Raw genomic sequence first — 13,931 nt, forward strand, 5'->3', positions numbered from 1 at the left:
CCCCCCCCCCCCCCCCGGTCTGAATAGCTGAGACACATGTAGAATTTCTCACTTCCCTCCTCTGAATGACGGAGGGACTATTTCCAGATGAAAACAGGATGTGTTTGGTTACAGAACAAAGGTTTTCTAGAATCCGTGGGCCTCCCCCCAGGAGGCCCCTCTCTCGATTTCCTCACTTCGGGCTAATACCGCACAGGTGCGAAGCGTGGAGCCCCAGGACCCCCGGGACTGTGTCTCCTTTCTCCCCAAACCGGAAGTCCATGCAGACATGCTCAGAGTGCAGGGCAACAGGCTTTCTCTGGGGCAGGGTGGGGCCCTCTCAAGCTCGCATGTAGAAGGCCCAGGCGTCAGTGACTCGGGCCGTCTGAGAGAGGAGTCTCCAAACGGCCAGCTTCAGGCTGCTCGCGCTTTGCTTTCAGTGCAGGAAACTCTCTCAGTGTCCGCACTGCCCTCAGTGACGCGTGAGGCCGGGCTCGCTCAGGCTGCAGGACGCCTGTGGGTAAAGGAAATTAGTTTGTTCTCACTTTTACAATTAACTGATGGATGTGCTGGTGATCTGTCGCTCACTGCTTTTCTGCTGCTAAATAGAGCTTTTTTGGCTGTTTCTTCCAGCGCCTCTCAGACTAAGACTTTTACGTTCATAGAGAGCAGGTGCGTTCGTGTTTACCCCCTCAAAGTTACTCTTCGGTCTAGAGCAAGAAAACCAAATGCAAACTCTTGATTTGGGGAGAGCAGACCTTGCCCGGAATTCGGGTTTGTGGCTGGACGCACAGTGTGGCCCACAGACGCACCAGCAGCACCTGGGGACTTAGAAATGCAGACTCTCGCCGCCCCCCCCCCCCCCCACTTAATGAAGCTTGGCGTTTTCACAAGATCCCCAAGTGACCCCTGTGCACGTTAAGCGGGAGCTGGAGAATTAAACCATTTGTTCTTTGACCCTCCTTTACAGAATCACCCGATGAGGTCAAGTCCTGTACGATCACGAGGACAAAAACAGTTCCACTCGAGGTCATATGACGTGTACAAAACGGGCGGTCTTCTCCCAGTCTAATTCCTTTAAAACTTGCTTTGTAGCCTAGAGCCACCGCGAGGCCCCTTCCGGGTTTCTGGTTTTAGCCTGTGCCGGCGGGGTCGGCGGGAGGGTGGCCCGGCCCTGCTCAGGCGCTACAGAGCGAGAGAGCTGTGTGACTGCCGCGACGCCCATCAGTGGGCGCTCGCCTCCCCCGAGAGAACTAGCAAGGGGAGTTGGTTTAATCGTCTAGACACACTCCTAGTCTCTCAGTCATGACAGCCACCGGAGACACTCCGAGGTGAGCAACGGAAAACGGGACTTGCGATGTGGGCACCACAAATGGATATGTACCCAGAAACAGTCGTGTTCTAAATTAATGGCTTTAACCTGTTCATTGTAAAAAGTGCCTTGGACTTCGATCTCAAGAGGTCAGTATAAATATGTGTGTGTGTGACGTATGTAGGCAAATATTTACATATTTATACACACATAGGTGCACACAGGCACCTGCACATTCACACACAATATACATAGACACGCATAAGCGCTTCACAATATGTTGTATTGCTATTTGCAGCCCCATTTATCCTGTCTGGTCCTACGTTATTTGTTTAGTGACACCTTTACATAGAGAGGTTCTATTCAGGACATTGATGTATTTTTTTTGTTTTTTACTTTTTATTAAAAAGGTAAAGGATATTAAAAAAAAAAAAAAAGTCAAGCGCCTGAAGATGTTGAATGGAACCGTGGTCAATTTTCTCAGGTCACCGAAGAGGAAAGCCATGTCTCCCTTGGAAAATATTTTTCTGTTCTGGTGACTTTTGTTTTCCGTCGGTGGGAGCGCGTAAACGCCGGCGGTTACAGAGATTCGGTAGTTTTGCGACGGTTCACTCTGTGGTCTCTGAAGCTAGTGCTCCCTTTTCTTCACACGTCGGCGTCGGAAGGGGTCCACGCGTGCCGTGCCCGGCTCGGGCGTCGGGCAGACGAAGCTGCAGGGGACGGGGTTTAGGTCAGTTCCGAACACCGCGTCCTTTCAGGGCCACACAGGGTCACAAGTGGGGAGTCCCGTCCCGAGCGAGGCGGGAACCCGTCCCAGAAGGCCCGGCAGAGGGGCCCCAGGGAACTTTCTAGGATCCCGTGCCCTGCCTTTCTACAACAAAACAGCCACCCGGATCGATCAGCTTCTCTACCTTAGGCACAGGTCCTGTCTTTCCACAGGGTGGCAGCTTGTGAGGGGCCGGCCTCCCTGGTTAGGAGCCCCCAGGGAGCCCGGGGAGGGTCACCGGGTTTCCATGAGCTCACGTGCTCAGGCAGGCACTTGACTTCTTGAAAAAAGCCAATCTCTCCAGCTCCCCGCCCAGGTGGTGAAAGCTCATGACAGCCCCGGCTGCCCCAGAGAGGTGATGGGCCACCCACAGTACCTGTCAGAAGAGATGTCACGATGGCAGAGGGGGCCAGAAAGAAACAGGGCTCTGCAGCTGTCCCCGCAGCTGTCCCCTCAGCTGTCCCCACAGATGCCCCTCAGCTGTCCCCTCAGCTGTCCCGCAGCTGCAATCACATTTGTGGACTCATAACTAAGAAGTCTTGGTGGCCAGCGTCTGGAAAATCAGTCCCTGAACTGAAAGCGCCAGACCCTCACTTTCCTCCCCAGGGATTTTTTTGTAGCTCTAGACAAAAATTAGAAGAACAGAATTTAGGCGCTTCCAGAAATAGTAGCGGTGCGCCCAGGGGGTCAGCCAGTTGAGCGCAGACTCTCGATTTGGGCTCAGGTCATGATCTCGCAGTTACGGGATTGAGCCCCACGTCGGACTCCGTGCTGCCGGCTCAGGGCCTGCTTGGGATTCTCTGTCGCTCTCCCTCTGCCCTCCTCCCCGCACGTGCTCTCCCTCTCTCAAATAAATAAATTAAAAACAAAAAACGAGATTGCTAAGAAAGAAAAAAATCATACCTAATACTTGGGACTTTTTCGAAGTTAGCAGACATAAATCAGATCTTCGAATATGTATCCAGCCATATTTCTGCTGCTGTCCCTTCCTTAAAGCTTTCTTCCAAAACTCCCTCACGAGTGAATCCATCACAACTCAGGGATTATAACCGGTGACTCCTCTAGGCCCAGGACCTCGAGTGTCAGTAAGGCACCTCCCTCCCCCAAGGGAACGGCTATCGCTGCCAGTGTTGCACTGGGACCGGAGCTGGAGAAAAGCAGCGCGAGTGGCTGCTGTAAGGCGGGGGTCCCCCAAACTCGGCCCCGAGTTCTCAGCGCATCGGGAGTGAGCAGGAACCTGGAGGCTTGGGGTCCGGGCTGGGTGGCCCGAGGGTGGCACGCAGAGACCAGGCCGGCGGCCCCTGAAGCTGAGCGGCCAGGCGGGGGGCTCCGAGGCCGGGGTGGGGAGGCTCGGAGGCTGGGTGGGGGGCTCACCACGGAGGCAGGGCTGAGCCTGTGGCCTTTGCCACCTCCTGTCAAACTGAGGCCCGAGAAAAAGGGCATCAACAGGGGAGCGGGCTCCAACCCAACACCCAACGTGCAGGCCGCCAAGTTCCTCTCATTGTCTCTGCTTCCTTCCCTTGGACCACACTTGCGAAAACAGGACTTTTTAAAGGAGGAAATCTTAATTTAGGTTGGGAGCAGAGGCCCCTGGAGAAGCCTGCCTGTTTTAGGCCCGGATCTTGCTGGTGCTGATGGAGGAGCCAGACTCAGGGCACCAGGGGCCAGCGTGCAGACACGCGGTCCCAAGCAGCCTGGAGCGGGGAGGGGAGTGTGCCCACGGGCGCGAGGACACGCGTGTGCAGCCCGCAAGCCTGGGTGTCGCACAGGGGCCCGCGGGCTACACCCCACTCACTCCACCGGCGTGAGCAGAGGTTGTCAGCCCTCGCTCGCCGGGAATCTTTGGGAGGCAGCAAGCTCAGCGCCCCCAAGCCCTGCTGCTCCAGAACGCGAGACTCTGGAGCCCCCCAGGCGGTTCTACCAGGTGCCCAGAGTTGAGCACCTATCCGGAGCCTGGTGAGGTGACCAGCACCCGCCCGGCCGGTGCTCCCCGGGCCCTGCGCCGCCCCCACACAGTTGGCGAGGAGCGTGGGCGTGGCAGCTGGACGAGGGCCGGGGCTCCCCCCGCCGCTCCGGTCCCTGTCGGCCTGCCTGGCTCCTGTCCCTTCTGCCCACGAAGCTCTCGGGGCGGCCAGGAGTGGTCCGGGCCCGGCCGCCACGCCCTCTCTCTCCTCCAGGCAGGTGCTCCTTCCGGGCCACGCTGCGCAAGGACCCGGGCGGGTCCAGCCGCGTCTTCCTTACCGGACACGGTCACGAGGAGCAGTAACGTGTCCTCTCTAGCCGGTGACGCGGTAAACCCAACACAAGGCAGGTAGCCCGCCAAGTGACACTGACCCCCTCCCAACTACCTCTCGCCCTTAGATAAAACGCTGTCCTCTGTCTTAAGGAAGGTGGATGCGCAGCTGTGAAAGCTGGAAGCCGAAAGTGGGCCCGGTTCTCGGATCCCGACACTTCGGCGGACTTCCGGGCCCTCGAGGGACAGCGCCCCCTGCCGGCCATCCGGGAGCACAGCGATCTGGGGCACAGGGGACCCCGACGCCTCTGGGAGAAAGCTCCTCGGGGCACGTCACACCCGCACCTCGCGGCCCAGAGAAGTGACCTGCCCCAAGGCAAACCTTAGCGCAGGGACCGGCGCGTCGCGGGCACGTCGCGGGCGCCTTCCGTGCCGGTGCGGAAAGCCAGGCCTGCCCGGCGCCTCTCCACCGTCCGGCCTTCACCCCGGAGCCCCCATCCATCTCGCAAATGCCACGTGAACCCAGGGGGCCCTGCTCCCCCCCAGCACGTGTTCACACCACACGGGACGCCCAGCGCCCGCATTACCGACCCCCTGCAAACAAGGGTATCCGTATCCCAGGGGCAACGATCACTTTCAAATTCATCTGCCTTTCGTGTAAAGAATTTAGAGCTAACGCTTGCAAATCTCCAAGGGCCCCCACTGGTTAGGAGACATTAAATGAGATGATTAAAATAATGCGATTCTATGCCCAGCATTACGGTGGATTACGCTCACGGTGGTCCAGGCCACTGAGCCTTGTTTCAGTCACTGCTGCACAGAGTCCACGAAGATCGGCCAGGGCTAGCTTAATCTCCTTTCGGTAGCATGAATTTGAAATTTACACTTCATTTTTCCCAGGGATGAGTCACACCCAATAGCCTCTCTGGAAGTGCTGTCCTGTTCCCTGGAAAACGGAAGTGGGAGACGAGGACACGGCGGTGCCTCTGCCTACGGGCAGTGTCCTCTCGGAGAGGCTTCTTTCCAAACCTGTCCCGCCTCCGACTCTCCAACACTGGGTATCGCTTGGCAACAATCAGGTGTTCCTCGCGAGAGAACGTGAACGGCAGGGGCACCCACGCGCCGTCACTCATCGGGGGAAATACCAGGACTTCTGTCCTTTCCTCAAACACCCTCCCCACCTTCTACCTCCTGACCTCTTGGAAGGAGAAGGTGGATACATAATTCTGCGGAGTTTCAGAATTCAGAAGTCCTAAACGTAGTTCTACTTCGGATGTCTTAGGGAATTTTTTCTGAGAATGGCAATGCACCGTTTACTTGACTCTCAAATTTGGGACCACAGGACCCTATTCGGTTCGGGTTCGGGTCCAGTGAGCAAATAGCCCTCTGGCGTTGTCTGAACATCAGGAAGGGGTGCTGACAGCCTCAGGCCTCTCTCCAGGAGCACGGTGAGGGACATGCTCGTTTATTGCCTCTGGTGGGAGTGGAGCACCCACTCCCCCGGTGCTCCAGCCAATAGCCACGGGTTTGGATGTGAACTCACCCCTCCCCCACCTCCACTGTGCATTTGGGCGGGATGAGTCCTACTTCCAGACATGGTGGGCTTGGGCAGGCTCCAGCCAACTATCTTACCTCACCGCCCTCGTTCAGGGATGGGCAGCTGGCTCAAATCAGGCCAACGTGGGCAAATGGGTCCCAGAGCCAGGCTTCCAGAGAAGACGGTCTTCCCCAGGAACTGATAGAACCATTTGTGTCACGAGGGGGGAGGTGGGGTCGGGGGCCAATGTGTGGGGCATGAAGGTGAGCTAAAACCACACAGAAAGCAGAGGTGGAGAGCAACGGGGACCTTGGTGACATCCTCGGAGCCACCGACTGAATCTTCCAGTCACCTGAGCCAGTAACTTTGCTTTATAGCAAAGCCATTTAGAGGTGGATTTTTGGCCACATCCAACATAAAGAGTCCTGGTGGAGAAGAACCAAACTTCTGTGCACTTGTCTGATTTCCCAGAGGAGTAACCAGAATGAGAATCAAAGGAAAACATGGGCACCTGGTGGTTCAGTCGGTTGAGCGTCCCACTCAGCTCGGATCACGATCTCAGAGTCATGGGATTGAGCCCCACATCAGGCTCTGCGCTCAGCATGGAGCCTGCCTTAATTCTCTCTCTCCCTCTGCCCCTCTGCCCCCTCCCCCACTCATGCACTCTCTCTCTCTCTCTCTCTAGAAGAAAGAAAGAAAGTAGGAAAGAAAGAGGAATAAAAGTTTAAAACACAAAAATCAAATCAGACAACAAGGAAAGTGAGGGGGTCAGAATGGACTCTGGGGTGCACCTCTTCCGGCAAGGTGGAAGGGGTGGAGGAGGGGGAGCCACGGAGGAGCGTGTTAAATGAAGCAGCCGGGTTCTACGAGAAGAGACCAAAGCAGGCAACAACCCGTCACATCATGCCATGTCATATGATGTCATGGAGTGTGATATCACGTCATGCCATGCCCTGTCATTTTGTGTCCTGTGTCCTGCCGGGTCACATCACATCATGTCGTCCGTGTCGTGTCGTGTCACTCCATATCACGTCGTGTCGTGCGTCACGTTATAACCGCAGTGATGAGCGCAGTAAGGGTCATCTTGGTATTATTTGAAAGGAAGGTAAATATTGGTAACTTTTGGATTTGATAAGAAAAATAACAAAGTAAGAGAAATAGAAATAGAGGGGCACCTGGGTGACTCCGTCGGTTATGCATCCGACTTCAGCTCAGGTCGTGATCTCGTGGTTGGTGATCTCTGGGCTCTCTGCTATCAGCGAGAACCTGTCTCCCTCTCTCTGACCCTTCCCTGCTCTCTCTCTCTCTCTCTCTCTTTCTCTCAAAAATAAATAAACATTAAAAAAAAAGAAATAGAGGGGCGCCTGGGTGGCGCAGTCGGTTGAGCGTCCGACTTCAGCCAGGTCACGATCTCGCGGTCCGGGAGTTCGAGCCCCGCGTCGGGCTCTGGGCTGGTGGCTCAGAGCCTGGAGCCTGCTTCCGATTCTGTGTCTCCCTCTCTCTCTGCCCCTCGCCCGTTCATGCTCTGTCTCTCTCTGTCCCAAAAATAAATAAACATTAAAAAAAATTTATAAAAAAAAAAGAAATAGAAATAGAGTTTATATTGAAATAAAGTTCAGGGTGCCTGACTGGTTCAGCCAGAAAAGCATGCGACTCTTGACCTCGGGGTTGTGAGTCAAGCCTCAGGCTGGGTGTAGGTTTAGCTCCCAAATATGATTGCTTAATATTGGAAAAATAATAAAATCCACCATATTAACACATCAAGAGAGAAAAATCATTTAGTAATCATAGGTTTTTAAAGATGAATCAAGTTCAATATTGGTTAATTAAAAAAACACTGAGCAAACTGGGCACCCAGCATGTGGTACAATCACCCAGTGGCTCACACTCTAGAATAACCCCTCCTGTTGAGTGTGGGCAGGAATATGGCAAAGGTGAGGGGCTGTCAATCCTGTGATTAGAAGGACTCCACCTTAGCAGACACAAGAGATTCATGTAAGCAGACATGCCGTGAGCCGCCCACGGAGAAGGTTGCGTGGCAGGAAGCCACAGGGCCGCCCACGGCCGGTAGGAAGCTAGGGCCCTCAGCCAGACAGCTGCGGCGGGGGGGGATGAATTCTGTCGACCACCTCATTGGGCTTGGGGAAAAGACTCGTCGAGGCTCCAGGTGGGACGGGAGCCTGGCCAGTACACTGGTTGCATTCCCGTAGGGCTCGGAGCAAACCCCACGGCTAGGCTGACCCATGCAAACGGAGCTAACAGAGGTGTGTTGGGCACCACGGACATATGGTAACTTGTTACGCAGCAGCAGAAAATTAATACAAAAGACAGCTTTCTTAACCCAATGAATGATATCTACAAAAGGTTATCTTCCTACAACACACATCATACGTCATGACACCATGAAATCAAGACACCTGCTCTTGCCACTTCTGCAGGAGGGCCCCGGCATTGCAATATGGCTAGAACAATCATGGGAAAGGATCAGAAAGGAAGAAAATCATCTGTCTACCCAAAAGCGTGTAGAGAAAAATCATTAGAATTAACAATAATAATATATTATTATTATATTATATAATACCACAATAAAATAATGTTTATAATATTTCTATAAACAGAGTTCGCATAGTTGCTAGATACGAATTCAACAGATAAAAATTAATTACATTTCTATACCCTATTAATAAGAAACTAGGAAGTGAAACCAAAAATCTAAAAATGGAACCAAAAATCTTAAAAATGTAGCAACAAACTAACAAAAGACGTACTGGAGTTTCACAGGGAAAATTATGGAACATTATTAAAGGACAATAGAGAAAGCTGGAAGAAACAGGAAAATATCCGTGTTCAGATTTGTATAGATGCTTACTTTCCCCAAAATTAATCTACAAATTTAACGTAATGCCAGTCGAAATCCATGACACGTGTGAACCCTGACAGGCCGATTGTAAAACTGATACAAAAAAAAAAAAAAAAAAAAAAAAAGCCCGACATTTCTGAAGGAGAACAAGGTAGGAGGACTCACCGTGCATCAGGAAGGCTCCTCAGAAAGCTCTAGTAATCGAGGAGATGTGGTCTCTGAACAGGGGAAGGTTCACAGACCGAGCAGTGGAAAACAGTAGAGAGCTGACAGACTCGTCCATTTACGGAAACTTGATTTATTCGAGGACGGGCCTTGCAAATCAGTTGGGGGAGAAATGGACTTTTCAGTCAACGGCACTGAAACAATGATTATTTACATCTCTACACAAACATTAATTCTGGTTGGGTTAAAAACACAAACGTAAAGAAAACCTGTGACACTTTCGGAAGACAATGGAAATCTTTTCTGACGCAAAACTCCAAGAGCTCAGGCCACAGGGGGATAATGGACAAATCTGAATATCGCAAGATTAAAACCTTCTGTTCCCTTGCTGTTAAGTGAGAGGGTGAACCACAGACTGGGAGATGTTTACAACTTGTACAACTTACAAAATCCAGGAAGCCAATCTGGGAAAAACAGGCACAAGAAGGAACAGGAATTTCACCGAGAAGGAATCACAAATGGCCAGAAACATGGCAGGATGGTCCACTTCACTAGCGATCGAGGAGATGCCACCGGAAATGACGACCTGCTATTTCGCAGCCACGAGAGGGACAGAGAAGATCTGAAAATCAGAGAACGCCCAGCGTTAGGAGTACAGCCAGGGGCGCCTGGGTGGCACAGTCGGTTAAGCGTCCGACTTCAGCCAGGTCACGATCTCGGGGTCCGTGAGTTCGAGCCCCGCGTCGGGCTCTGGGCTGATGGCTCAGAGCCTGGAGCTGGCTTCCGATTCTGTGTCTCCCTCTCTCTCTGCCCCTCCCCCGTTCATGCTCTGTCTCTCTCTGTCCCAAAAATAAATAAACGTTGAAAAAAAAATTTTTTTTTAAATAAAAAAAAAAGGAGTACGGCCAGTGGGGATGCAACGGGCACAGCTACTCGGGACCCGATCTGGCATTAGTGAAGCTGAGTGTGTGCATATCCAGTGACCTAGTATTATTTGTAAAGCAAACAAGTCAAACGCCGGAAGTGACCCAAACGAGACCAGAAGCAGATCGATGGTGCGCAGTAGCACATGGAGTGCTAGGCGGCGACTTAGGGCCTTCTTGCCACCATCCACAGGGTGAGGCCCGGCCCGGAGACCGGTGTCCCCTCCCCCCCCATCATGCCTCCGTACCCCGTGCTGGGGAAATACCCTTTCTTCCTCCCTTTTCTTCCGAACCGAAGCCAGTGAAGTAATAGCCACTTCACGGCGCATTCAATTTTCAGCAATCTCCTCTCTTCTCCACCGAAAGTGCTCTGATGCTTCTGGCTAAATTAATTGTAAATTGCTCTCTTCCTTTTCCCTCAATATGCCACAATTCTTGGAATCAAAGACAGGCTTCCAAATAAAGACCATCTACAGATCAGATGCCGTCGCGCCCACAGGACAGCTCCTCACGTGCTCTCCGGGATGAAGTCCACGTGCTTCCCCGTGATTCCTAATTCTGTCCCAGGGGGACCCCAGCCCACTTGCCAGCCTCCCCACATCCTGCCCCCCTTTCCTCATCCCTCCGCCTCTGCGGCTATCTGGCTCACACAGACACACACACACACACACACACACACACACACACACAACTGGGGCCACAGTCTCACGTACTTGTAGTCCCGGGGGTTTGCATGTTCCCTCTGCCTGGAGAGCCCTTACCTATATTCTGCCAAGAAAATTCTGCCGCATCCCTCAAGACCCACTTGTGCCAAGCCCTCCGCATCGCCCTCCCTCTGCTGATAACCATCGTTTACTTCAACGCCCACCGGTTCTCGGCACGTCGGGATCCCCCGGGGAGCTCCCCCAAACTACACGTTCCCGGACCTCATCCCAGACCTACCGAGTCAGAATCTGCTAGGGTGACAGCAAAGCGCTCACCATTTCCAAAGCCCCACAGAGGATCCTGATGCGCGGCCAGGGCTGAGAAGCCGTGGGGGGCAGCCCCAGAGACCACGGGCGCCGGAGCCAAATACGCGGTTTGAAGCCGGGCTGTGCCACAGACCGGCTGGCTGACCCGGTGCGGGTGGCTCGGCGCCTCTGGGCCTCTAGAAAACCGGCACCTGCCTCGTAGGGTTGTCGTGAGTCAGCGGGGCAAATGTGCCCGGCACAGAGCAAGTGCTCAGTGACGTTAACCACTGTCGTGTCTCCCTGGCACCCGTTTCAGGTCATTTTCACAATCGCCCTGAAAGGCAGTTACTACCGATCACCGTTCGCGGCGAGGGATCTGAGGCCCCGACAGATAAAGCGAGCGGGCTCGGCACCCGGATCTGCCTGCCCTCAGCGCCCGCGTCTGTTCCCGTAAACCACGCTGCGCTTTATTTTTGTGGCGGGCGGGTCACAATGAGGCGGCCTTGGGTGACCGCCTGACGCTGGGTGCCAGATGCCAGCAAGTGGGGTCCGTGTTTGGGGCGTCTCCGTATCCCAGCACCTAGTGCAACAAACGCCACGCGGCAGGCCCTCAACAAATAATGGCTGGAGCATGACGTCGGTAAAGGAAAGAAGGAAACGAGGGTGGGGGAGGAGCGGCTGGGAGGTGGCGGTCGCCGAGCTGCCCCCGATGCTGGGGTCCTGCCGCGAACCGCCTTCCGGAGAAGAGCTTCCCGAACGTGACCTCCTCCGGGTCACTGGAGTCCCGTGACCAGGATACCGTCGCCCTGCTCTTAGGGATGACGGAGGCGCAGGGTGGCTGCGGTTCCCGAATCATTTGGTTTCCTATCTGTATTTTATACATTCTACGGGTATTTTTTTTTAAGTTATTTGTTTTGAGAGAGAGAGAAAGAGAGAGCGGGAGCGGGAGAGGGGCAGAGAGAGTCACAAGCGGGCCCCAGGCCCGGCGCGGAGCCGGACACGGTTCGTGAGGTCGTGACCTGAGCCAAAGTCAAGGCTTGGCTGCTCAACCGACTGAACCGCCCGGGCGCCCCTGTATGTGTGTGTTTACATCAATTTTTGTTAAGGTATAATTGACATACAACGTATTAGTCTGAGGTGTTCAACATAGCAGTTGGCCATTCGTACACAGCGTGAAGTAGACACCGGTCTCCCCAACACCCCCACCGCGCACAGTTACAACTTTGTCTCTTGTGACGAGAACTTCCAGGACCCACTCTCGGCAACCTTGACACACGCCAGGCGCTGTTGCCGGCCGTGGCCACTGCGCCGAGCGCCACGTCCTCGGGGCGTGTTTATTTCGTATTCCTTGCGTCTCTCTCCCACCTCGCCCGTGCCCCACACCCCCGGGCTGCTGCCCCCGGCCTGTTGCCCGTGCCCATGAGCTTGGTGGTCGGCGGGTTGGTCCCGTGTTTACACTCCACGGAGACGTGAGATCCCACCATATTGGTCCCTCTCCGGCTTCCTTCCCTAAGCGCGATGCCCCCCCGCGTCCTTCCACGTTGTCGCGAACGGTAGGACTTCCTTCTTTTTTACGTCTGAACAAAATTCCACCGCGTCTCTCGAATTCTCTTCATCCAGTCATCCATCGGCGGACACTCAGGTTGCGTCTACGTCTTGGCGATTCTAAACAATGCCGCGGGAGCATGGGGCGCAGACGTCTCTTCAAGGTAACACTTCATCCCCTTTGGGTAAATACCCAGAAGCGGAATGACTGGGTCACAAGGTAATTCTACACGCTGTTCTCCACAGGGGCTGCACCAACTCCCGTTCCCGCCAACACTTGTCACTTCTCATCTTTGTGATAACAGCCATGCCGGCAGGCGTGAGGCGGTATCTCGTTGTGATTATGTGCATTTTAATACAGCGAGCCTCTTCCAAATCATCTATGAGAACAGTAGGTAAATCGACCAACAAAGTTTTGCTACTGATGTTGTTTTTACGCAGCTTGACCTCCTTGAGAAACGGGGTGGAAATCAGAAATTCTTATCTGCCGATGTCTTCCTTTTTTTTTTTTTTTTAATTTTTTTTTCAACGTTTATTTTTATTTTTGGGACAGAGAGAGACAGAGCATGAACGGGGGAGGGGCAGAGAGAGAGGGAGACACAGAATCGGAAACAGGCTCCAGGCTCCGAGCCATCAGCCCAGAGCCTGACGTGGGGCTCGAACTCCCGGACCGCGAGATCGTGACCCGGCTGAAGTCGGACGCTCAACCGACTGCGCCACCCAGGCGCCGCATGCCGATGTCTTCTAATGAGCAGAAATGCAAACACCCGTGACGCATCCATCGTGGGGTCCACCTCTGGGAAGGCTTGGGGGATACGGTTGCTCGGGTTTGTTGGAAGGCGGACGTGCCCGACGGAGGAGGCGGGTGGGTGAGTCACCCGGGGGAGCCTGGAGGAGCGTGTGAGGAGGAACCAGCCGCCGGTGCGGGGAGCCCCGTGGCCGCAGCTCCGTCGCCTGGGTCCACCCGGACCTGGGACGAGCCCGGGACCCCGGCCCTAGCCCTGCAGCACAGCTGAGCCCTGAGCGGGGGCTCAGGCCACGGGAGAGCTCAGCTGGTAGGAAGAAGGACCGGGAGTCGAGACCACACCCTGCTGCCACAGCTGATGAAAGTCATGGCTCCCAACCCCCAGACCCAGGAATATTCTCACGTGTCACTTTCACTTTGTCTCGTATAAGCTTTTCAGTTTGCGATCTTCCTTTCCAGCATTCTGTTCCTCCAAAGTCTCCATGTTGCCCAGTGAGCTCACGGGCCCTGGCAGGCGCCATGTGGAAGGGTCAGCCAGTGACCTGAGGCCGTCCTGGTGAGCTGGGGGGGGGGGGGGGCCGGGCGGGGGGGGGGAGGGGGGCAGGCAGTGGGTGATGCCTGCCCAGGGGACTGTGCTGCTCAGGGGGCCACTCTGTCCCCAGACAGAGGCGCTCGTTTCCGAGTGCTTGGTTGTAACTTTTTAAGGAAAGGGGGAAGGGGAAGCAGTCAGAACCCCTCGGGTCTGGGGCAGGCTCCGAAGTTCAGAACAAACAGGTTATAATGACCCAGGTCCCAGGTGGCAGCCGAGACTCACCTGGGACCGGAAGGGGGCAGCAGGGCTGTGTCCTCCGAATGTAAGAGACCCAGCTGGCCCCCCTCTGCCCGCCATGAACTATTAATAAGGCCTCTTCGACAG

At 54.6% G+C, this 13,931-nt stretch overlaps 1 long non-coding RNA gene across 1 annotated transcript; it reads right to left on the bottom strand.

Annotated features, from left to right (window-relative positions):
• Positions 1 to 1,502: 1,502 nt before the first annotated feature.
• Positions 1,503 to 9,502, bottom strand: LOC121015662 (uncharacterized). The gene is made up of 3 exons (XR_005783919.1): positions 9,299 to 9,502; positions 8,853 to 9,001; positions 1,503 to 2,001 (listed from the first exon to the last, which is right to left on the bottom strand). It is a non-coding gene; the product is annotated as an uncharacterized LOC121015662 (long non-coding RNA).
• Positions 9,503 to 13,931: the final 4,429 nt, after the last annotated feature.

This window comes from Herpailurus yagouaroundi, unplaced genomic scaffold (assembly GCF_014898765.1).
Source record: "Herpailurus yagouaroundi ecotype Mexico unplaced genomic scaffold, PumYag 207, whole genome shotgun sequence".
Classification (NCBI taxonomy): domain Eukaryota; kingdom Metazoa; phylum Chordata; class Mammalia; order Carnivora; family Felidae; genus Herpailurus; species Herpailurus yagouaroundi.